Genomic DNA, 24,098 nt, shown 5'->3' on the forward strand with positions numbered 1-24,098 from the left:
TTATTTTATTTTACGGTTTGCTTCGCGATGAGAGGAATAAGACATAATTCACCCCAAAAAGATGTGATGTGGTTGAGTATTTGAGATTTGGATTTCCTCAGAAAAAAGAATGAAGCACTTTATTCAGCAGAGATCATAAACATGAGTAAGTCTTTTTTTTATTTATATTCTCGTAATAGTTTTCATATAAAGTGTAAACATTTTACTAGTTAGACTTCCCAAGTCTTTCCAAAGACTTTTTCCAAACTATAATTCCTGACTAAATGTATAATCAAGTGAAATATTATGAAGTTTCAATAACAATATACACTACTATACCATTCAAAAGCTTGACGTAAATAATATAAATGTAACAAATAAATGTAACTGTTAAAATGTAACAAACAATGCTGTTCTTTCAATTTATCCCCCCTAAAAAAAATGAAAAAAAAATATATTCTCAGCTCTTTTCAACATTAATAATAATAATAATAATAATAATAATAACAATAACTGATAAATGTTTTTTGTAGAAAATCTGATTGTTAAAAGGTTTTCTGAAGGATTGTGTGACTGGAGTAATGATGCAAAAAATTCAGTTTGAAAGTCAGCTTTGATTGTTCCTAATAAACTGTTTAACTGCACTCACAAGTGTATATTAAATTATGTTGTGGGATAATTAAATATATGTCTAAATAAACTACAAACATAAAATTATATACATTTATTTTGTCCTCACATTATTTCTTGTAACTCATCCCTCTCAGTGACACAGCTGACTGAATGGCTCATTATGCAGCTCATTATGCAGGCCTTTGTCTTCTCAGGTGTGAATTCATGATAGTTGACGCCTACTCGCATATGACTTTTACCAACAAAAAGTGTCTTAGAAAATTTAAATCAATATATTGTTTTCTGTAAGTGAGTAAACAAGATGTTTTTCACATAATTTAGAAAAAAAAAAAATTCTCTAGGCTACAAGCTCCAGTTTCTCAAAAGTCCGGGAACCAATTTTCTGTATGTGTTTTATTGCCTTATTCAAGTGATTTAACATTTTTAGTTTTTTCACTAACCACGCATAACATTTTTTTTTCTCAAAAGCACAATCATGTACATACATGCTGCTCACATATTATTATAGCCCAGTTTGTGCTTGATTACAGTGAGATTAGACTTTAGCCTTTTAGATATTTATAAGAAACTGAAAAAAGCACAAATGTCAGGGCATGACAAAACTTCTCCAGGCCCCAAAAATACCCTTAGACTCCAGAGGGTTAAGCTTCACAGACCATATTGCTATAACGACCCGGTCCTGCAGATGTGCCCTATACAACATTAGGAAGATTAGACCCTTCCTGTCAGAGCAAGCCACCCAACTTCTTGTCCAAGCTCTTGTTCTCTCCAGACTAGACTATTGTAATGCTCTCCTCTTGGGCCTTCCTACATGTACTATTAAGTCACACAACTGATCCAGAATGCAGCAGCGAGGGTTGTCTTCAATGAGCCAAAAACAGCTCACGTTACTCCTCTCCTCATCAGGCTACACTGCTACCAGTAGCTGCTCGCATCACATTCAAGGTACTGATGCTTGCCTACAAGACGACCACTGGCACGGCACCAATATACCTAAACTCACTAGTTCAAACTTATGCGCCCTCCAGAAGCTTGCGTTCTGCAAGTGAACGGCACCTTGTGGTGCCATCCCAAAGAGGTTCAAAATCACTCTCACAGACCTTTTCCTGGACTGTGCCCGGCTGGTGGAATGACCTCCCTCCCAATCTCAATTCGAACAACTGAGTCTTTACTCATTTTCAAAAAACATCTAAATACTCATCTTTTTCGCCAGCACTTGACCAACTAAAACTAGCACTTTTCTTTTCTTTTCTTTCATTTTCTTTTCTTTTCTTTTCTTGGGAAAAGAAAAAAAAACCTTGCTATGAGTTCTGTGCTAGACTGACTGAAACTTGTCATGGCACTTGTATACTGTTGTTGTTCTCTCGTTGGTCTGATTGCTTTTATTGTTCTCATTTGTAAGTCACTTTGGATAAAAGCATCTGCTAAATGATTAAATGTAAATGTAAATGTGAAAATCATCACCAAGGTTTAGGCTGGAACTGCCATAAAAAGATTCTTAGGACCCCTTGATCACAGCATCTATCAATGAAACAAAGCGATGCCAATAAGATCTATTCAAATCCATTTATAAATATGTTTGGAAACTTTAACAACTGCCATAAATAGATACCACCTGAAACTGATACAATTTTGTTTTGAATATCCAGCCTGTCCAGTGGACGCAATAAAAAATAAAACTAGGTTCTGAATATCTGATCTGTGAAGGAAGAGACAATAACAAATCCAATGCTCTTTGTTTCAAGCTTGTGAGGCAGCAACATATATGACCATGATCAGAGCCCACAGCTTCTGAGAACATTAACAGACATACTACATCCCATTCAGCGAGACAAAACAATACAGACACATCTGAAACAAGCTAAAGGAGGCATGAACTGCATTAAAATAATACTAATACTACTACTAATAATAATAAACTGTATGTTAGCTGAGGTGCACTTATAATGCAGGATTTTGCCTGCATCATAATTTAGAAATAAATGGCCATTTTCAACCTGACACTCTCACACTCACATTAAAGGGGTCATATGATGCTGCTAAAAAGAACATTATTTTGTGTATTTGGTGTAATGCAATGTGTTTATGCGATTTAAGGTAAAAAAAAAAAAAATATATTTTCCATATAATGTACATGTTGTTTCTCCTTGATGCCCCACCTTTCTGAAACGCGTCGATTTTTTCAAAGGTCTATAAAAGCGAGGTCTTGCTCTGATTGGCCAGCTATCCAGTGCGTTGAGATTGGCCGAATGCCTCAAGCGTGTGAAGGAAATGTTACGCCCCTTAACATACTGTGATGCCATCTCCCAGGCCAAAAGCAGCACGAGACTCAGTTCAGCTGCTCTGCTCATGCACATCCCATCACCAGTTCTCTTTTAGCAGTTCAGTCAATGTACTGGTTAGGAGTAGCTTGAATAACTCAAGATATGGTTTTTATTTCGCATCAAGGGAGTGTAAGGCATGTTTATAAAGCAAATAACTTCAGCAATTTGTGGGATTAGTGCCATACTGGAGACACAACCGTTTTTCAAACAATTCAGTTCGATTTGGTGAACTGGTTTGACTGTTTCACTAAGAAGATCCGGTTAAATAGAAAGATTCGTTCGCGATTCGGACATCACTAGATGAGACTAAACTAATAAATAAAACAAATTACAAATGAGACATTTGTTGCATTCAGTGGGGACATAATTACTGATTATAATGACTTATACTGTCTTTTTAAGCATTGCGTATCGAGCTGCGTAAACATAAAACCACGTCTGCATTTGTGATCTGAAGAAACAACAAAACAACAAACCTACTCTACTGCTCAAAAAATGCGTTTGAATCATCATTGGCAAATTATTTAAAAATATAAAAAACGTACTTACAGGCTGTGGGTCATAAGCGCCAGACTGTCCTTGCAAAGTTTGAACTGCCCAACTTTATAGAAACAGCTGTTGTGCCACAGACGCATTGCAGGCTACTGGTTCAGGAAACAGTCCTCATCCCCCTAAAAATGCGCAGCACACATCTGAATATTTGGGTTGAACTGTTTTGGAACAGTGTTGAAATACATCTTAACCACTGATTTCTAGTCATGTCCTCTTTTGGAAGGCCAAACAAAGTAGTTTCTCATTCACAACGAAACAGCGACTCCACAACATGGCGCCGGCGGCAACAGAGAGAATAAAAATTACGTCTTCTTTTTTTGCATGAACATTTGGGGGGCTTTATGCAAATCTTAACACATAGTGATGTAGAGATGTGGGGGTGTGTTAGAATGAGCCATTTTATGGGGGTATGACCCCTTTAAATGACAGGTGACCAAAACTCATAACATAATTTAGTGCCATGTGTGAGAACCACAAGTATAAAACAGGCATATTTGAAGCACTACATTTAATTAGTAAACCAGTACCGAAGCAGTATACAGTACAGCACGGCTCGCTTTTGGGGGGTTTTTAGTACCACCTAGGCTGAGGTTCTAAGCGAGCTGTACCATTACCAAAAGGTGACATGTAAGCATGCTGATCACTGATTTGCTGATTAAAGAAGCACAGCCAGTGAGGATTGAACGCAACCTTTTTTTTTTTTTTTTTTTAACAAATGCATCAGTTTTCGAACGAGCGCACCTTTTTTTAAACAACCAAAGAATGGCTGTTGAGGAAGTACAGATGTTCCTCTCGTTGATAGCCAAGGAGCAGATCCAGTGAGAGATTGATGGGACGAAGCGGAATGAAAAAGTTTTAACTACATATCTATAATCCTGCCAACTCTAAAGTGATACTAAACTGCAGTGGAAACGCAAACCAAGCTGAGCAGAGTCGTACCATGCAGTGGAAAAGCAACATAAAAATTATAGTGAAGTATGAGTAATTGTACAACACAAATGCATGAAGGAAAATAATGTTAGCTAAGAGGTTACTTTTGAACAACTGTTTTTGGGTGCCGGGGGGGCAGGATCTTCTAAATTGTCTTAAATGTGCTTTGCATCTTGTATGTAGTTTAATGTGAGTGCACATCACAGCAAATACATTTCTAATGTTTCTCAAGTCCTGAGAGAAAAAAAAAAAAAAAAAAAGCCTTAGACTGATCTATATTGTCTGCACTCCTGTGTGTTTAAATAATTGGTAAGATTCTTACTATTAACTAGTTGCTGATCATCATGCATATTACTAGCATAGTGGCTATTTTTTAGTACTTATTTTAATGTTTTATTCTGAATGACCAAATTTTAGATCATTTTATCCTATCCTATACCTAAACTTAAAAACTAATTTACTAAATATGAATAAGCAGTAATTTAGGAGTTTACTGAGGTAAAAGTTGTAGTTAATTGTTAGTTAAAAGTGAGAACTGATCAATGATTGAACCAACCAATGTTTTTTAAATGCTTTCACACTGTGTTCATTTCAAAATTAAATAAATTTCAACTGTGTATTTGGTAGCAAGCCTTCTCAAGCGTTCATGTAGTTGCCAGGTTGGGAAGTTGCTTGACATCTGGCAACTCATGTGAACACACTCTCTCTGCATTATGGAAAAAAAGTGCTGATGATCTGAAAACACTGGCAAACATGTAAGTTGGGGTTTAGCAATTCTTTGAGTAGTGTGGTGCTTGTGACAGTGTATTCTATGCTCTCTTGCGATTTCTGAAAACTGACTTGTGTTAGTCTTACCCCAGGTTGCCTAAGCATGGGGGCAGAGGCTACATTTTCTTAAAGATCTTTTGGGATTCCCAAAATGCTTAGTGGCCCTCAGTGTCATGTCGGAAGCCCTGAGCAGCCCCCTATGAAAGGCAATGTTTGAAGTTTGCACATACTAGTGTGGGCATCCAGATCCCTCCTTCGGAGTCTCTACATGACTGTGCATAGCATCTTCAACGTAGTGTGTGCATGGAAGAAGTCATCTTTAAAACACCATCTTTCTACTTTAAAGAAGAAAAATCACACATTAGAGATTTGAAGTGATGGTGTGCCTTTTCATAAGGGAACTTCAGCACCATCAGCCAATGAACTGGCAAGCTTTTGTGAGGCTTCAGCTTGTGATAATTGACATGGGTCCCAGTGTTTCATTACGCACAGCCGCAGCACTGAGTTCCTACAAAAGGAAATATCTCGTTATATGTTGCCAATGTAGGCTTTATAATAAACTGGATGTGAATGTGTGAGTGTGTGTGTATTTATGTTTACATATACAGAGAGAGTAAAATGTGTTCAGATTTTATCATTATATTATCATATATTGTATCATTACATTATTATAGTATTTAGGAGTGTGACATTTTTATTTCAAATCAGCATATTTCAGAACAATTTTTTTTTTTTTTTGTCACAGCACAGTGGAGCGGGGAGTGTAGTGTCAGGTTATTTCACTAGATTTCTCAGAGAGACTTTTTTTTTTTTTTTTTTCAGCCAATACAGTAGAGCAGAGCACCATTTCAGCTGCTGAAATTACTTTTATCAATGTTGAGTTGCATTTGGGATGTTTGGAGTATGAGGATAATTATTTGTGCGTGTATACTTTGATTAAATATTTTGATGGAAAACTTTTTTCCCCCCTCCAGAATATCATCGACTGTGAGCACACTAAGATCAGAACCACGTATTGAGAAAGTCATGTACGGACAGATTTATTACATGTAATGATTTACACTGGCAGGGGTTCCAATTATGTTTGCATTTCTTCACAGACATAAGAGTCCCTTATATGGAGTCCCTGTAGTTTTAAATATTCAATCATGAAAGCAATTTAAATCTCATTTTGCACATAAGATCAATTCAACATGCCACATTCATTATTCTTATGGCCCATTACATATTATACAGTTAATGGAACACAAAAAGCAACCATACTGCTTGTTGTCAGCATAAATTCATTGTTTTATGGTGTACTAGTATTAAAAATGTCCAACTGATAAATTATGAACACAGACACTTGGGAGAAATGATGGAGGGCACATGCCAGTTGGTCCAAAAGTAATTTATTTGAATGCCACTATTACCTCTTTCTATAAAAACATGTTTATGTGATATTATTTAATAAGCCTCAATCTGCATGAGTATTATAGACTGCCCTATCAACCTTGGACAGTATGACAACCTGATTTAAAAATGGATAGGCTGTAGCCAGTTCCACATTGAAATAAAAATTAATCGGGGGATTTCCCAGTGAACACTGATAAAAACAATTATTTACAATTATTTCTCATGCTCAGAAACAAAAGTACAAAGCTGACACTTTTTAAAAGGTACTAAAATGTACCATTTAGGTACAAATATTTACACTTTAGGGACTAATACAGTGCCCTCTACTAATATTGGCACCTTTGCTAAATATGAGCAAAGTCTGTGAAAATACATCTGCTTATAATAAATCTGGCTCCCTATCAAACATTGTATAGATTTTAAAACCTTGCTTATAACTTATAAAGCCCTGAATGGCTTAGCACCTAATTATTTGAATGAGCTCTTGTAACATTATAGTCCTCCACGTCCGCTCCGTTCTCAAAACTCTGGCAATTTAATAATACCTAGAATATCAAAGTCTACTGCGGGCGGCAGATCCTTTTCCTATTTAGCGCCTAAACTCTGGAATAACCTACCTAACATTGTTCGGGAGGCAGACACACTCTTGCAGTCTAAATCTAGATTAAAGACCCATCTCTTTAACCTGGTTTACACATAGCACACTAATACACTTCTAATATCCAAATCCGTTAAAGGATTTTTAGGCTGCATTAATTAGGTAAGCTGGAACCGGGATGTACTTGCTACATCATTAGAAGAATGGCATCTACGCTAATATTAGTCTGTTTCTCTCTTATTCCGAGGTCACCGTAGCCACCAGATCCAGTCTGTATCCAAGTCAGAGGGTCACTGCAGTCACCCGGATCCAGTACGTATCCAGCCCCAGATGGAAGATCAGCAACCTAGAAAGGACCTCTACACGCCCTGAAAGACAGCAGAGAGACCAGGACAACTAGATGAGCCCCCAGATACAGATCCCCTGTAAAGACCTTGTCTCAGACGACCACTGGGACAAGACCACTGGGAACTTGTGTTTCTTCTGCACAATCTGACTTTGCTGCAGCCTGGAATTGAACTGCTTGTTTTCGTCTGGTCAGAGGAGAACTGGCCCCCCGACTGAGCCTGGTTTCTCCCAAGGTTTGTTTTCTCCATTCTGTCACTGATGGAGTTTTGGTTCCTTGCCGCTGTCGCCTCTGGCTTGCTTAGTTGGGAGACACTTCATTTACAGAGATATCGTTGACTTGATTGCAAATTATTGCACAGATATAAACTGATTTAAACTGAACTGAGCTGCATGATATACCTGAATTCAATGATGAACTGCCTTTAACTGTCATTTCGCATTATTGACACACTGTTTTCCTAATTAATGTTGTTCAGTTGCTTTGACGCAATCTTTTTTGTTTTAAAGCGCAAATTTAAATAAAGGTGACTTTTGACTTGACTTGACTTGTTTATCTTTTTGATCGTTCATTCAAAAAAAAAAAATCACTAAATTCTTACCTTCATTGAAATAAAACAATTGAAAGTGGGGGAAAACTCACATTATGAATTTTTTTTTTTCTCCAATGCATGGTGGCCACAATTATTGGCACCCCTAGAAATTCTTATGCGTAAGTATATTCCCATTCATTTTGACAGTTATTTATTTGTTTATTTATTTATTTTATTTTATTTTATTTTATGCACTTCAGGGTGACTAGGAGTATGAAATTGAAATTATAAATAGGAGGAACACAAAGGCCAAATTCCCACAGACTAGAAGAATATAGTTCTGATGTGCAGAACATGATTGTTGAGCTTCACAAAACAGAAAGTGGCTATAAGAAAATAGCTAAAGCATTGAAAATCCCCATTTTCACCATCAGGGCAATAATTAAGAAGTTCCAATCAACTATGTTTAATGTTACAAATATGCCTGAAAGTGGAAGTGTGTCTGTATCGTCCTAATGCATGGTGAGGAGGAGAGTTTGAGTGGCCAAAGACTCTCCAAGGATCACAGCTGGAGAACTGCAGAGATTAGTCTTGGGGTCAGAAAACTTAATATATATATATATATATAGATATATATATATGTAATATATATATATATATATATATATATATATATATATATATATGTATATAATATATATATATGGTATATAAAATAATATTATATTTGTTTATATAATTTTATATTTATATATATATATATGTATATCTGTATATATATATATATATCAAAAAGACCCTACATTACCACATGTTGTTTGGGAGGGTTTCAGGAAAGGGTTATTTTAGTTTTAAATGAAACTTAAAATAAAGAGCTTTTTGGAAGCAAACCCACCAGATGGGTTTGGTGCAAACAGGGATAAAAGTACCCCATGCCCACTGTTAAATATATTGCTGGATCTTTAATGTTGTAGGCCCATTTTTCTGCTCAAGGTCCTGGACATCTTGTTCAGATACATGGCATCATGGATTCTATCAAATACCAACAGTAAGGATCTTTAATGTTGTAGGCCCATTTTTATTTATTTGGTAATGGTAATATTGTTAATAATAATAATAATAATACTAATGATATTACAGAAAAGACAAGGTAAATGTGAATCTAAATCTCTTATTTTTATGACTGATTGCTCTAAGTATTTGTATTATTCATGAAATCAAATATATACAAATGGTAAGTGCAATGTCTGAATGAAATGTCCTTGTAGAACAGTATAAAAATAAAGAAATAAAATAAAGAAATAAGGAAAAATCCTAATAAATAAAATTACACAATGATTTTCTGCCCAGCTGGAAAATATATGTTGCATGTCCATGTTTAATTGATTCTGAGATACTTGGATTTGGGATTATCTGGAGAAAACTGGACTGGCCTTTAGCATGCCTGGTTCAGAAGCTTAATTTCCTTTTATTTTTTATTTATTTTTAGGGGGAAAACGCTATGGCATGTCTTTAGGGGTTTGACTCACACATGTGGCATGTGTGACATTATGTCACGCTTGCTGGTTTTGCACTTTCATTTACCCTTGGGTTCAAACGAGAACAGGAACAGAGTACACAGATAAGTCTTTATGTCTGTTTTTACTTCTTCCTGTGTACGTGTGTGTGGTAACAAAATGAACAAATGAGTTGGACTCTTAGAATAATTGTAATGCGACTGGCTTCTTGACGTCTGAATGATAAATTGTTTGTTTGTTCGTTTGGTGTCCAATATTGCTGCAGCCATCTGCTATCAGCATATGCCTATGAGAATCATATCCAAGCACATTGTAAAGTTGAGACTTCGGACAGCTTATGCTGTCTTTGATTTATTGAAAAGTGTGTGATATATTAAGTTACAAAATAGTTAATAAAATGTTATATTACTATGACAGTAACCCTTTAATGTAACATTCAATAAATGTAACTGGTAATAAGTTTATGCAGTACAGTCAGTCTTGCTATTTAAGTCTTTACACATGCAATTCAACGATTTATTCATCTCCTACCAAAATGATGGACAATTTCAGTAGCAATAGACACAGTTATTGATTGATTGATCAATTGATGGATATTAAAAGAGTCAACATTACACAAAGTGTCTGATATTGCTACACCTGTGGTGTGAACTGTAGTTCCCTTTCAGTCGGTCACTCTCGACGTCACGTTGGTGACCGACAAATTGGGATCTCGCTTCGAGAGACCAATCTACTTAGAGTGTAAACTAAACGAGCCAATGCACATTGGCATGCAATTATTGCATCCAGCTGCAGCTGATCAGAGTGAAAGCATAAAAAGGCAGCAGATGCAATGCATACAAGCTTTTCGCTTCGGACCCGAGCGACAACATTGTTCTGCTCCATCCAAATCTCTTCAGTGAGCTATGAGTTCAACGCGCACTTGGAAGCTTCTGGTGTTGGCGGTATGGCGCTTCAGTGGTGGTCGTTCCTGTGTTGAAAGGGTTGCGCACTTCATGCTGCACTACCCCCTGTCTTTCTTCAGATACATGGCATCATGGATTCTATCAAATACCAAGAGCATTTCCCTAAAAGAGAAATTTCTCTAAAAGAGCTTACAAGGGGGCATCTTTGTAAAGATGACGGATCATCTTCTTAAAGTTGCTGTTTCACTGTGCGTTTTTCTGGATGCGGTAATTACCTGGTGACAGGTGATGGTCACGATCGGTACCTCACGTGTCTGTGCATTAAACATGCTGAGGTGGCGTTCGTGAATGAGTCAAGTTTCCATTGCACCCTCGATGGTGTTGCAGCTAGGGGGTATATGGGGGTCCCCCGGTGGAGCGGTTGCGATGCAGTTGTGTCCTAATACCGCTTCCACGCGGCAAGACGAATCGTGTCTCCCCTGCTGGGTCTGTAGGTACTCGTCTGGCCAGCGATGCTTATATGGCCTGTGGAAAAGCTGCCTCCGCCTTACACGCTACAGCGTTACTGCAGGTTCATCAGGCCAAGGCACTGAAGGACCTGCACGAGGGTGGTCATGATCCAGAAGTTCTGAAAGAGCTCCGAACTCCTTCTGACCTCGAGCTTCGAACGACGAAGGTCACCGCGAGTTCTCTGGGTCGTGCGATGTCCACACTTGTGGTCCATGAGCACCATCCCTGGCTGTGTCTGGTCGATATAAGGGATGCCGAAAAGTTTGGTTCCTTAATGCCCCTGTCTCCCAGACTGCGGTCGAGAGCATCGCCAAAGAGCTCTCGTCTGCACAGAAGCAGACTAAAGCACATCCTGCCCCGGTGGGCAGCAGCTGCTTCCACCCGTCCGCCAGTCACAGCGCCCCAGCCTACTCATTGCTGAGGGCGGCCCCCTGCGTTCTCCCCTGCTCCCGCGCCGCATCCGCAGCAGCCTCCATCAAGTGGTGCCTGGAGCTGGGTGTAGGCAGGCTGCCCCACCCATATTGTCCCCCGTCAAACCTGGCAGTGTGCGGAAGAGCAAGAGGCACCTCTCCCTCCCCCAGAGAATGGCCGGGTGGAGAATCTGGAAAATCTTGATGAAAGAGTGATTTTCTCTATCTCTGGGTCCCAGCCCATATCGCTGGCTTCTGTGTGGACATTAGGCTTTGGTTTTGGGTTTTGTTTTCATGGTTGTTTTGTTCGTCGAGGTTGTTTTTTTGGAGATTTTCATGTGGGAGGCATACTTTCATGTGTCGATCTTTCGGCGCCACACACCATTTCTGTGGTTTGTGTGCAAAGGACGTGCATATCAGTATAAGGTCCTGCCCTTTGGGCAGTCCCTGTCTCCCCGTGTCTTCACAAAAGTCACAGAGACAGCTCTTGTTCCCCTCAGAGAGCAGGGTGTTTGTATCCCCAACTATCTTGACGATTGGCTTATACTAGCACTAGTCTCAGGATCAGTTGTGCGAGAACAGGGACCTGGTGCTCCGGCACCTCAGCCTGTTGGGTCTTTGGGTCAACTGGGAAAAGAGCAAACTCTCCCCAACACAGAGGATCTCTTTTCTCGGTATGGAGTTGGATTCGGTCGAACAGACAGCACACCTCACAGAGGAACGTGCGTGGTCAGTGCTGACCTGCTTGAATTCATTCAAGGGCAGGACGGCGGTCCCACTGAATCTATTTCAGAGGCTCCTGGGGCATATGGCAGCTGCAGCTGCACTTACAATGCTAGGGCTATTGCATATGAGACCACTTCAGCACTGGCTTCATGGCCAAGTCCTGAGGTGGGCATGGCAGCGTGGCACTCACCGGGTCCAAGTTACACCGGCCTGTCGCCAAACCTTCACCCCGTGGTCAGATCTTACATTTCTCTGGGCAGGAGTGCCCCTAGGAGAGGTCTCCAGGCATGCTGTGGTTTACACAGATGCCTCAACCACCAGCTGGGAGGTCACATACAGCAGGCACGCAGTGTCTGGTCTATGGACGGGCCCCCATCTGCACTGGCATATCAATTGCCGAGAGTTGTTAGCAGTGCGTCTTGCCTTGAACCGTCTCAAAGGGTGCTTAAGAGGCAAGCACATGCTGGTCTGAACGGACAACACAGCGACCATTGTGTACATCGACCGACAAGGTGGTCTGACAAGGTGGGCCTCAAGTATGCGTTTCCCCCAGTGAGACTCCTCGCACAGACGCTGTGCAAGGTCAGGGAGGACAAGGAGCAGGTCTTGCTTGTGGCGGTGTATTGGGCCACTCAGACCTGGTTCTCCGAACTAGTGCTTCTCGTGACAGCCCCTAACTGGTGCATTCCTCTGAGGAAGGATCTACTGACTCAGAGACGGAGCACCCTGTGGCACCCACGTCCAGACCTCTGGAAGCTTCATGTCTGGTCCCTGGACGGGATGCGGAGGTTCTTGGTCACCTACCCCAAGAGGTAGTGGACACCATCACTTCAGCAGGAGCACCATCTATGAGACACACTTACGCCTTGAAATGGAACCTGTTCATCGAGTGATGTTGATCTCGTCGAGAAGACCCCTGGAGATGCCTGATCTGGGTCATGCTTTCCTTTTTGCAGCAAGGGCTGGAGTGAAGGCTGTCTCCCTCCACCCTGAAAGTCTATGTCGCTGCAATCGCTGCTAACGATGACCCCGTGGAAGGGAAGTCAGTGGGTAAGCATGACCTGGTCATCAGGTTCCTTAGGGGGGCCATAAGGTTAAATCCTCCCCCTCCCCCCTCCATACCTTCTTGGGACCTGTCTCTAGTGCTTAAAACACTACAGCAGGGCCAATTTGAGCCTTTGCACTCAGTCAAGCTGAAGTTTCTTTTATTGAAAACTCTGTTCCTGCTTGCACTGTCCTCCATCAAGAGGGTAGGGGACCTGCACAAATTTTCGGTCGACGATTTGTGCCTAGAGTTTGGGCCAGCTGACTCTCAGGTAATCCTGAGGCCCCAGCCCGGCTATGTGCCCAAGGTTCCCACTACTCCCTTCAGGGATCAGGTGGTGAACCTACAAGCGCTGTCCCTGGAGGAGGCAGACCCAGCCCTGCTTTGTCCCGTCCGAGCCCTGAGATGTTACGTAGACCGGACACAAAGATTTAGGACGTCAGACCAGCTCTTTGTCTGTTACGGAGGCCGGCAGAAGGGGAAGGCCGTCTCTAAGCAGAGGATGGCCCACTGGATTGTGGATGCCATCACCCTGGCTTATCAGGCACAGGGTGTGCCCTGCCCTCTCAGGTTGCCAGCTCACTCTACTAGGAGTGTTGCATCCTCCTGGGCGCTGGCTCGTGACAGCGCTTCGCTGACAGATATTTGTAGAGCTGGGCAACCCCCAACACATTCGCTAGATTCTATAGCCTTCGACTGGAGCCAGTATCTTCCTGTGTTCTCACCTCAAATGGATAGTGGCACTGAGAGGCCCCAGTTAGTGTTGGCTTGCTAAAACTACTCCAGAGTGTCCATACTGTAGACCCTGTCGAGCTCCTCCATCCCCTTTGCAACCAGACGCAGCGGAACGTCCAGCACCAGGCCCTCCTTTGCTGAATCTTTGAGAACCAGTAGAGGGTTCCATACCTGAGACCTAAGTGGATCCCAGATTAGTGTACCTCGATGGCGCCGCAGACGGCTGCTTCAGTGCTTGACTCTCCAGTGTTTGTACTGTTTTTTGTTTGTCAAACACGATCAGTTTCACCAGGGATGAACTGCTGAACATTCGGCAGAACACACCAGAAAATCTTTTACCGGATTTTAATTATTCGGATGTTTTACTGAATGTTGTTGTCGGTGGAGCAGCGGCGCTGATCAAACGCTTCAAAAAGCGCAAACGGGGAAAGCAAGCTGGTGCGCTCGTTAGACTCAGGAAGCGCGGATTTCGAACGCCGTTGCCTAGCATCCATCTGGCAAATCTCCGCTCTCTACCCAACAAAATGGACGAACTCCTTCTGCTTTCCCGGACAAATAAGGATTAATTACACTCTGCTGCTCTGTGTTTCACGGAAACCTGGCTCAATGACGCCATACCGGACAGCGCACTCCATCTGCCGGGCTTTCAGCTGTTCAGAGCGGACCGCGACGCAGAATCAACGGGGAAATCGCGTGGCGGCGGGACATGCTTTTATATCAATGAACGGTGGTGCTCAGATGTAACTGTGTTAAAGAAGATGTGCTGTTCAGATCTAGAAGTGCTTTTTGTCAACTGCAAGCCATTCTATTCGCCGCGGGAGTTTCACTCGTTCATTCTGGTGAGTGTTTACATCCCTCCGCAAGCGCACGTAAGCCTGGCTTTACAGAAACTCTCTGACCAGATCACAGAGACAGAACAACAACACCCGGACTCTGTTTTAATCATTCTTGCGGACTTTAATAAAGCCAATCTCTCCCGTGAACTGCCAAAATACAGACAGCATGTTATATGTCCCACAAGAGACAGTAATATATTGGACCACTGTTACACCACTATAAAGGATGCATATCACTCTGTTCCACGAGCAGCTTTGGGACTGTCTGATCACTGTCTGGTTCATCTTATACCAACCTACAGGCAGAAACTTAAATCTGCTAAACCTGTAGTAAAGACTGTAAAGAGATGGACCAACGAAACAGAGCAGGATTTACAAGCTTGTTTTTGACCTCACTGATTGGAGTGTTTTTGAAGCTGCTACAACCGATCTGGACGAACTCACAGAGACCGTAACATCCTATATTAGTTTTTGTGAGAATATATGTATTCCTACCAGGACTTATTTAACATTCAACAACGATAAGCCATGGTTTACAGCAAAACTCTTCGTCAGGCCAAAGAGGATGCCTACAGAAATGGGGACAGAGTCTTGTATAATCAGGCCAGAAACACACTGAACAAAGAGATTAGAGCGGCTAAAAGGACCTACTCTAAAAAGTTGGAAGACCAGTTTACTTCCAACGACTCAACTTCAGTATGGAAAGGACTGAGAGCTGTTACCAACTACAAGACACCATCCCCCTGCATTGAGGCTAATCAACGACTTGCTAACGACCTGAATGAGTTTTATTGTAGATTTGAAACACCCCACATCCATTCTGATCATCTCTCTACACAACTGTTAACACTTCCATCAATACCCCTCTCCCCCCCTCCTGCTCTTCAAATCAGTGAAAACGATGTGCGCCAGGGCTTCAGGAAGAACAAAAGAAGAAAAGCACCAGGCCCAGACAGTCATTTGAAAAACTGGTTCTGGCTTATCTGAAGCACATCACTGGACCCTTACTGGACCCCCTGCAGTTTGCTTACCGAGCAAACAGGTCCGTGGATGATGCATTCAACTTGGGATTGAACTTCATCATGCAACATCTGGACAAAACAGGGACTTATGTGAGGATCCTGTTTGTGGACTTTAGTTCGGCTCTCAACACCATCATCCCAACAGCCCTCCAGACCAAACTGACCCAGCTCTCTGTTCCTAGCTCTATCTGTCAGTGGATCACCAGCTTTCTGACAGATAGGCAACGGCTAGTGAGACTGGGGAAATTCATGTCAAACAGCCACCCATGTAAAAATGTTGTCCCTCAGGGATGTGTTCTCTCCCCACTGCTCTTCTCCCTCTACACCAACAACTGCACCTCCAAAGACCCCTCTGTCAAGCTCCTGAAGTTTGCAGGCGACACCACAGTCATCGGCCTCATCCAGGACGGTGACGAGTCTGCTTACAGACAAGAGGTTGAGCAGCTGGCTGTCTGGTGCAGTCTTAACAATCTGGAGCTGAACACTCTCAAAACAGTGGAGATGATTGTGGACTTCAGGAGAAACCCCCCTGCACTCCCCCCACTCACCACCATGAACAGCACTGTGGCTGCAGTGGAGTCATTCAGATTCCTGGGAACCACCATCTCTCAGGACCTGAAGTGGGACAATCACATTGACTCCATTGTTAAAAAGGCCCAACAAAGGTTGTACTTCCTTCGCCAGCTGAGGAAGTTTAACCTGCCACAGGAGCTGCTGAAACAGTTCTACTCAGCCGTCATAGAGTCTGTCCTGTGCACTTCAATAACTGTCTGGTTTGGTTCAGCTACAAAATCAGACATCAGAAGACTACAGAGAACGGTTCGGACTGCTGAATGAATTATTGGTGCTCCCCTGCCCACCCTTCAAGAACTGTATACATCCAGACTGAGGAAAAGGGCTCAGAAAATCACTCTGGATCCCTTCTCATCGAGTTACCCCCTTTTTGAACTTTTGCCATCTGGCCGGCGCTTCAGAGCCGCAAATACCAGGACAGTCAGGCACAAGAACAGTTTCTTCCCCCAGGCAATCTACCTCATGAACCGTTAAATGTTCCCCACTTATGCAAAAATGTGCAATATTCTTATATTTATTTGTTACCCCTCCATCCTAGAACATTTCTGCATCTTACTTTATTCTAATCCATTGTCATCTATAGCACAACTGTTCATACAATTTATTTATTTGCAATTTGTTTTTTGTTTTTTGTTGTTGTTGTCTCTGTGTACTGGAAGCTTATGTCACTAAAACAAATTCCTTGTATGCGTAAGCATTCTTGGCAATAAAGCTCTTTCTGATTCTGATTCTGATATGTGTAAAGTCCATAGTATAGCCTCAGAGCCTGTGTTTCCCCGGCAGACTTATGCCATTTCCAAGAGGGTTACAAGCACCTCCAAATTTCCATATGCACATAAACGGATGTTAATATGCGTTTTTGCTCCTGAGACTCCTTCGGGAATTATGGGGCTTCCGCAATGTCCCTGTTCCAAGCGGAAAGGGTATGTTTTCCCAGTGTTATCCACTGAGCAGGAAGTGCTACGACAATGGTGAGTGGTCTTCTTGTTGCGAGCCCTGGCCTATACCAAAAAGGGGGTGCAGGTGGCTCGCACAGGGCACTGGAATGGCATCTGGAGCAGCATCCATGGCACTTTGGTAGGGAATCCCAATTCCTCGGTCACTGACATGACGTCAAGAGTGACCAACTGAAAGGGAAAGTCTCGGTTACGTATGGTAACCCTCGTTCCCCGAAGGAGGAGATGTCACGTCCCGTCACCACGGCTGCTGTACCACCCCTGAGCGGCCGGGTCACCAGCTCCTCAGTGAAAACCTGGTATGCATTGCACCTGCTGCCTCTTTATGCTCACGCTGTGATCAGCTGCAGCTGGATGCAATAATTGCATGCCAATGTGCATTGGCTCGTTTAGTTTACACTCGAAGTGGAACGAGGGTTACCATACATAACCAAGATGGTATGATTTCAACTGTGCATTTGAAAACAATTGAAAAGTTATTTCAAAACAGTGCAAAATCAATGGTTTGCTTCTTGCATTGGTGCTTGGCAGGTAAAATTGAGGTGTTGTAGACTTATATCCAAGATGTTATGGTACTGTAAGACTAAATTTGATTAAATTTGATTAATGATTAAACCTGCATTTGACAACATCTGACTGGAAAACAACAAAGCTTCCGATTTGAATCCCTGGGGAATTCCAGGATTCAGGAAAAAGGAGATAGCTTGCTTCTGGGAAATTAATCACTCCAATTATTTACCAGTGCCATTTAGCCAAAACTATATTCAAAATAATACACTACTGTAATGTTGCAATTAATATAGTGGGGTCCAAAAAGTCTGTGACCAGTCTAAGTATAAAAAATAAAAATTAATGAGATCTGCACATTTAAAAATAAAATAAAAGAAATACTTTCAAATTAATTTAACTTTGTTTAGTTCGACTTTCAACTTTGCACAATTCATAATGAAAATATTTTCTGACGATATACATTATATGCATGCAAGTACAGTCTGAGAAATTGCTCTGTTTGTCATGTCCTGTAATGTATTGATTAATGTGTATATGTGCTTCCTTATTAATTAATCCCCATACTAAATTTTGAAACATGAATGACAAAATTACATCATGCATTATCTGAAGATCCAGCTATCCATTCCCCAAACTAATTGTCTTATGGAGGAAATTAGAGCCTAATAACTGAACATGTCAGGAGGTCAGTGGACCCAGTGCTCCAAGTTTCCCCATCCTTCTGCCTTAACACACCTCCCACTGGGCAAATTTATATCATACACCCTATGACATAGCTCAACATCCCATTATGACCACAAAGAGATTCCCACGTGCCACACATATCTGCTAGCTTTCTTCATTTCACTTCTCTCTTTGTTCTTCTTTACATCTCTCTCTCTCTCTCTCTCTCTCTCTCTGTTATTGGCTAAAGCCTTATCATGCAGACCCAGCTGCTGTTTGGAAGTGTTTGAGGAATTCCAAGTCAGGCAGTATCATTGCTTTGGGACTCCAGGGAGTGTGTCTCGTGTTATTTTTAAGCTGCACTTTTTTTCCCTTTCTCCATTAAGTTTTTGCATATCCTAGTGTTTTTTGTTTTTTTTTACACAAAATGAAAATTCCCTTTCTCCATTAAGTTTTTGCATATCCTATTTTTTTCCGTATTTTAGTATGCATCCAAGACCACCTCATATTCTTTGGAATACTTCCTCCTTTCATTTGGAGTGCATGATATAAGCTTAGCAATTCAGTAGCAGCTGGTGTTGATCTTTAAAGTTGCTATAAGCAATTGTGTCCCAAGTACCTAATATTGTTTTCCAATAACTACTTTCTTTAGGGCCAGAAACAATAATGTATGTAATTTTCAATCTCTTGCTTGGTAAGAATGAATGAATGAATGAATGAATGAATAATAAATAAATAAATAAATAAAAATATTCTGTGAATTCTTCCATGGCCCACTACTTGTCCAGATTCCAAGTGGTCTAAAAATAAATAAATAAATAAATAAATAAAAATAATAATAATCAGAATGAGTTAAAATTAACATTAATTTGGTGTAAAGCTTCAGCGCGATAACACAAATAAAACCAAGTTCTTAAAATTATAATTTCAAGTGTATATTTTAAATGTCAAGTAGTTACTCAAATTTATCAATATTAAAATGCTCTGTTATGCGCAGTCCAACAATATGAGAAATATTGCATTGTCTGGTATAATCTTTTTTTATCCATGTTTTTAGTTCAGTTAATTAGATTGAATAATAACTGAATGGGCTTAGTGCTGAACTTCATATTGTTGTAATCTTCTAACAGTGTACTTGCTATATCGTTAGAATAATGGCATCTATGCTAATATTAGTCTGTTTCTTTCTTATCCCAAGGTCACCGTAGCCACCAGATCCACTCTGTATGCAGATCAGATGGTCAGTGCTGTCACCCGGATTCAGTACGTATCTAGCCCAGATGGTGGATCAGCACCTAGAGACGACCTCGACAGCCCTGAATGTCAGCGGAGACCAGGACAACTACATGAGCCCCAGCGACAGATGAAGTGAAGACCTTGTCTCTTAGATGGCCACTGGGACAAGACCACAGGAACCAGGTGAGTCCTCTGCACAATGTGACTATGCTGCAGCCTGGAATTGAACTGCTGGTTTCGTCTGGCCAGAGGAGAACTGGCCCCCCGACTGAGTCTGGTTTCTCCCAAGGTTGTTTCTCCATTCTGTCACTGATAGAGTTTTGGTTCCTTGCTGCTGTTGCCTCTGGCTTCCTTAGTTGGGGACACTTAATATCCAGCGATGTTGTCAACTTGATTGCACAGCTACTATTTAAACTGAACTAAGCTGGATGATGACGCCACTGAATTCAATGATGAACTGTCTTTATCCCTCTGGGGTCTAAGGGGGTTTGGGGGGCCTGGAGAAGTTTTGACATGCCCTGACTTTTGTGCTTTTTTCAGTTGCTTATAAACATATACATGGATAGATGGAAGTTTGAAAACACTGTATTTAGTACAAACTGGGCTACAACGAGAAAACAATGTTTATGCATGGTTAGTGAAAAAAAATACAATTTTGAAGTCACTGAAATAAGGTCATAAAACACATACAGAACATTTGTTCACAAGACTGTCAAACATGGACCTTGTAATCTAGAATTTTTGCTTCAAAATAATGTGAAAATCATCTTGTGTACTCGCTCACAGAAAATAATAGATTGATTAAATTTTTCTTAGACACTTTTTGTTTCAAATGGACAAATGCGAGTAGGCATGATTGACCATGAATATTTGTGTGATTCACATCTGAGAAGACAAAGATCCACATAGTGAGCTGCATAATGAGCCTTTCAGCCAGGTGTGTGACCAAGAGGGTTCTTATACTTTAAGAGTTACAAGAAAGAATGTGAGGACAAAATAAATGTATATATTTTTAGAAAAATATTAAATATTTGCATGCAAATTTTGCATAGCTGGTTACCATTCGTATAGGGTTACCATACGTATCTGAGATATTCAATTTAGTTGGTCACTTTAACGTTGTGTCAAAAAGTTCCGACACTAGGAGTCCCTATACTAAACTCCACAGCTTCCGAGCTGTGTTATGAGTCTATGGGGGCGCAGATGTTGACAAGACCAGTGTGTCACAACCAAATGCACCTCTCCCCCCTGTAACCTTCCAACACCCAAGACTTATGACCTCACTCTCCAACATTTGGGAGAGCCGCAATATAAGGCAGAGGTCACTTCAACCGGAGCCTTTTCTCATCTGAGAATATAAGAATAAAATTGTGGCTGAAAAATTTTTGTTGTTAACATTGGGGAAACATTCATTCCCAGATTGGGGAAAGAACACTATGGAGACAACATCCTACCCAAAAGGGAGGTAACGTGGAGATATAACTTATGGACTCACTAAAAGGGAAGGTTTCTGTGGTGGGCTCCATATAAGGGGAGAACTACCAAGCACAGAACCAGATGACAGACCAGCTGTCTGTCTAGGGAAAACACTGAGTCCTTATTAGGAACAGGGCAGTGGATTAATACGCATATGGGACCACCGTAGGGAGTCACAACATATGGAGCACCAACCCATTACAAGAATTCACTCAAGGGCTACTTACAAGTAATGAGTTCTTGAAGCAAAGGTAGGGAAAGGGAGGCCATTCTGGTGCATGAATAAGGTCACACAGAATGTGAGTGGTTTTCAGAAACCTAAGTTCCTGCTGGTTCCAGGAGGAGATGACGGGCGAGTTGGGGTGCTGTCCTTCCAGGCTTCATTTGAAAGCCATGCGGTGTGAGCCAGGACACCATGCTTATCTCAGAACACGTCAAACAGGCAGTGAAGAAGTGGTCTCATAAGCATCTTCTGGTGGCATGATGTGGCCAAGGCTGTCATACCCCAGGAGCCTCTGAATAATTCAGGAGGAACCACTATTCCGTGCTTGGGACCCCCAAGCAACTCAGCACTGTTGAAGCACAGACTTCCCCAAGGTGTACTGCAGGAAACCAAGTCCAATTTTATGCCAAAAAAAAAAAAAAAAATTTTCTACCCAGGGAAGAACTTATTCTTTTCCCAGCCGACCTGAAGGCCCAGTTGGACTGGGTGATGGAATAACATGTCCCTGTGTACACCCACCAAGTGTGCGCTAAGAAGCCAGTCAACGAGAGTGAGCACCCACTTCCCTAAGATGGGGGATACAATACATATTACCTTGTGTTTCAAGGTGAGGATCCTGAACAGGAGCTTCAAAAAAGAGAAAGTGAAAGTGATGTGACATGTGTCCAAGTATGGTGACCCATACTCGGAATTAGTGCTCTACATTTATCCCATCCAAAGTGCACACGCAGCAGTGAACACACACACCATAAACCCCTGTATCAGTGGGCAGCCATTTTTGCTGCAGCACCCGGGAAGCAGATGGGGATTCGGTGCCTTGCTCAAGGGCACCTCAGTCGTGATATTGAAGGAGGGAGAGAGCGCTGTACATTCAACAATCACGGTAAGTAATGGCTTCCCCTGTTACTTTTACTTGCACTGCTTGCCACATATATAGTGTAGCTTTCTCTGTCAGCGGCGAGGGATTCACACATGATAAATGCAGGGAAATAGTTAGGCTGATTTCAGAACTAGAGACATGCATCCAAACTTTAATTGAGGATAGTAAGAATGTGAGGGCCTTAGATACAGCTTTGGATGCGACTAGCTTAGTGAGTCCCATACATTGTTCGATTCTGGTTTCAGAGGCCCCACAGCAGGGCGATTGGGAGACTGTGAGTCTTCTTAGTTGCAGGACAAACACACCTCTTAAAACATTAAACAGGTTCTCCCCACTCACTCTGACTCTCCCACTCACTCTCACTGACACACTCACTGAGAAACCTGTTGAAAGAGCCCTAGTTATTGGTGATTCTATTGTAAAGCATGTGAAAATAAAGACACTAGCCACCATAGTCCAATGTTTACTGGGAGCCAGAGTGCCTGACATATTGGCAAATTTGAAAGTGCTGGCTAATGCTAAACGTAAATTCAGTAAGATTGATATTCACATCGGCACTAATTATGTCCGACTTCGCCAGTCGGAGATCACTAAAAATAACATTAAAGAGGTGTGTGAACTTGCAAGTACGATGTCAGACACTGTAGTATGCTCTGGTCCCCTCCCTGCTTACCGTGGTGATGAGATACACAGCAGACTGTCATCACTCAATGGCTGAATGTCTAAGTGGTGCCGGGCAGTTTTTAGGGCAGACCTGACCTGTTGAAAAGAGATGGTCTTCATGCCTCCAGGGCTGGTGCCACTCTTCTCTCTAGAGATATGGCACATAGTCTTAGAGTTTGTACTTGACTAACTGGGGCCTAGGTCAAGAAGCAGACAGGCTGGCAAAACCGACTGTCTGCTAGCTGCCTCACGTCACAGAAGTCAGTTAATTCTCAGCACACAGAGACTCTTTCACCTAGATATCATACTATAGAGACTGTGTCTGTTCCCCGAACTAGCAGATACACAAAAAAAAAAAAAAAAAAAAAAAAAAAAAACCAGATAATTAAACCATTTTTAAGTGTAGGCAAAATTACTGTTATAAGCTGTGGCTAAAAGCCTGGCTAAAACCAGATAATTACATTATTTTAAATGAGTCTAGCCCCCAAAATTACTGTTATAAACATGAGCTGTAGATGTATTGGTTTTTGAAATGAAATTAGTGTTAATGATAAATCCCCTGTGACATTTGTACTGGCTACTGTATACAGGCCACACTGATAGTTGGTCATACAGTCAGTAATCACATGCTGATATGCGGTCATACAAATGGTAATCATGCAGCCACATTCCGTTATTGATATTGTGTTATGGGCACACTGATAGTTGGTCATACAGTTTTTGAATAGAATCCATGTTTTTTTTTACCAAGAACAATTGAATTTTTTTTTTTATTGCATCAGTTGCATTAGATAGAGAGCACCAGAATTCAAATAAACAAGATTCCACGTATCTTTGACCTTTTTAAGTGAATGGTCTAGTTACATCAGATGACAGCTTGCATCACGAGCAGTCACAAGAGAGCACTGCTACAAATCATCGATGCTTGAGTGTCGTGTTGTTGTTTTTACACACCCAAGACAGGAGAATTCACATTTGATGATGGGATCTTTATTTTCCCAAAATAAGGCCAAAAGCAAGTATAATTATTCCATAACTGATACCCAAAAAAAAAAACTGAATAGTCTCTCCCCGATAAAAAGCCGGTACAAAGATGTACAACATTAAGGTCCGCTTATGCCCATCCCATAATACTGAACGGACAAGCGTCAACTC

The sequence above is a fragment of the Cyprinus carpio genome, unplaced genomic scaffold (genome assembly GCF_018340385.1).
Source record: "Cyprinus carpio isolate SPL01 unplaced genomic scaffold, ASM1834038v1 S000000972, whole genome shotgun sequence".
In the NCBI taxonomy this organism is placed as follows: Eukaryota; Metazoa; Chordata; class Actinopteri; order Cypriniformes; family Cyprinidae; genus Cyprinus; species Cyprinus carpio.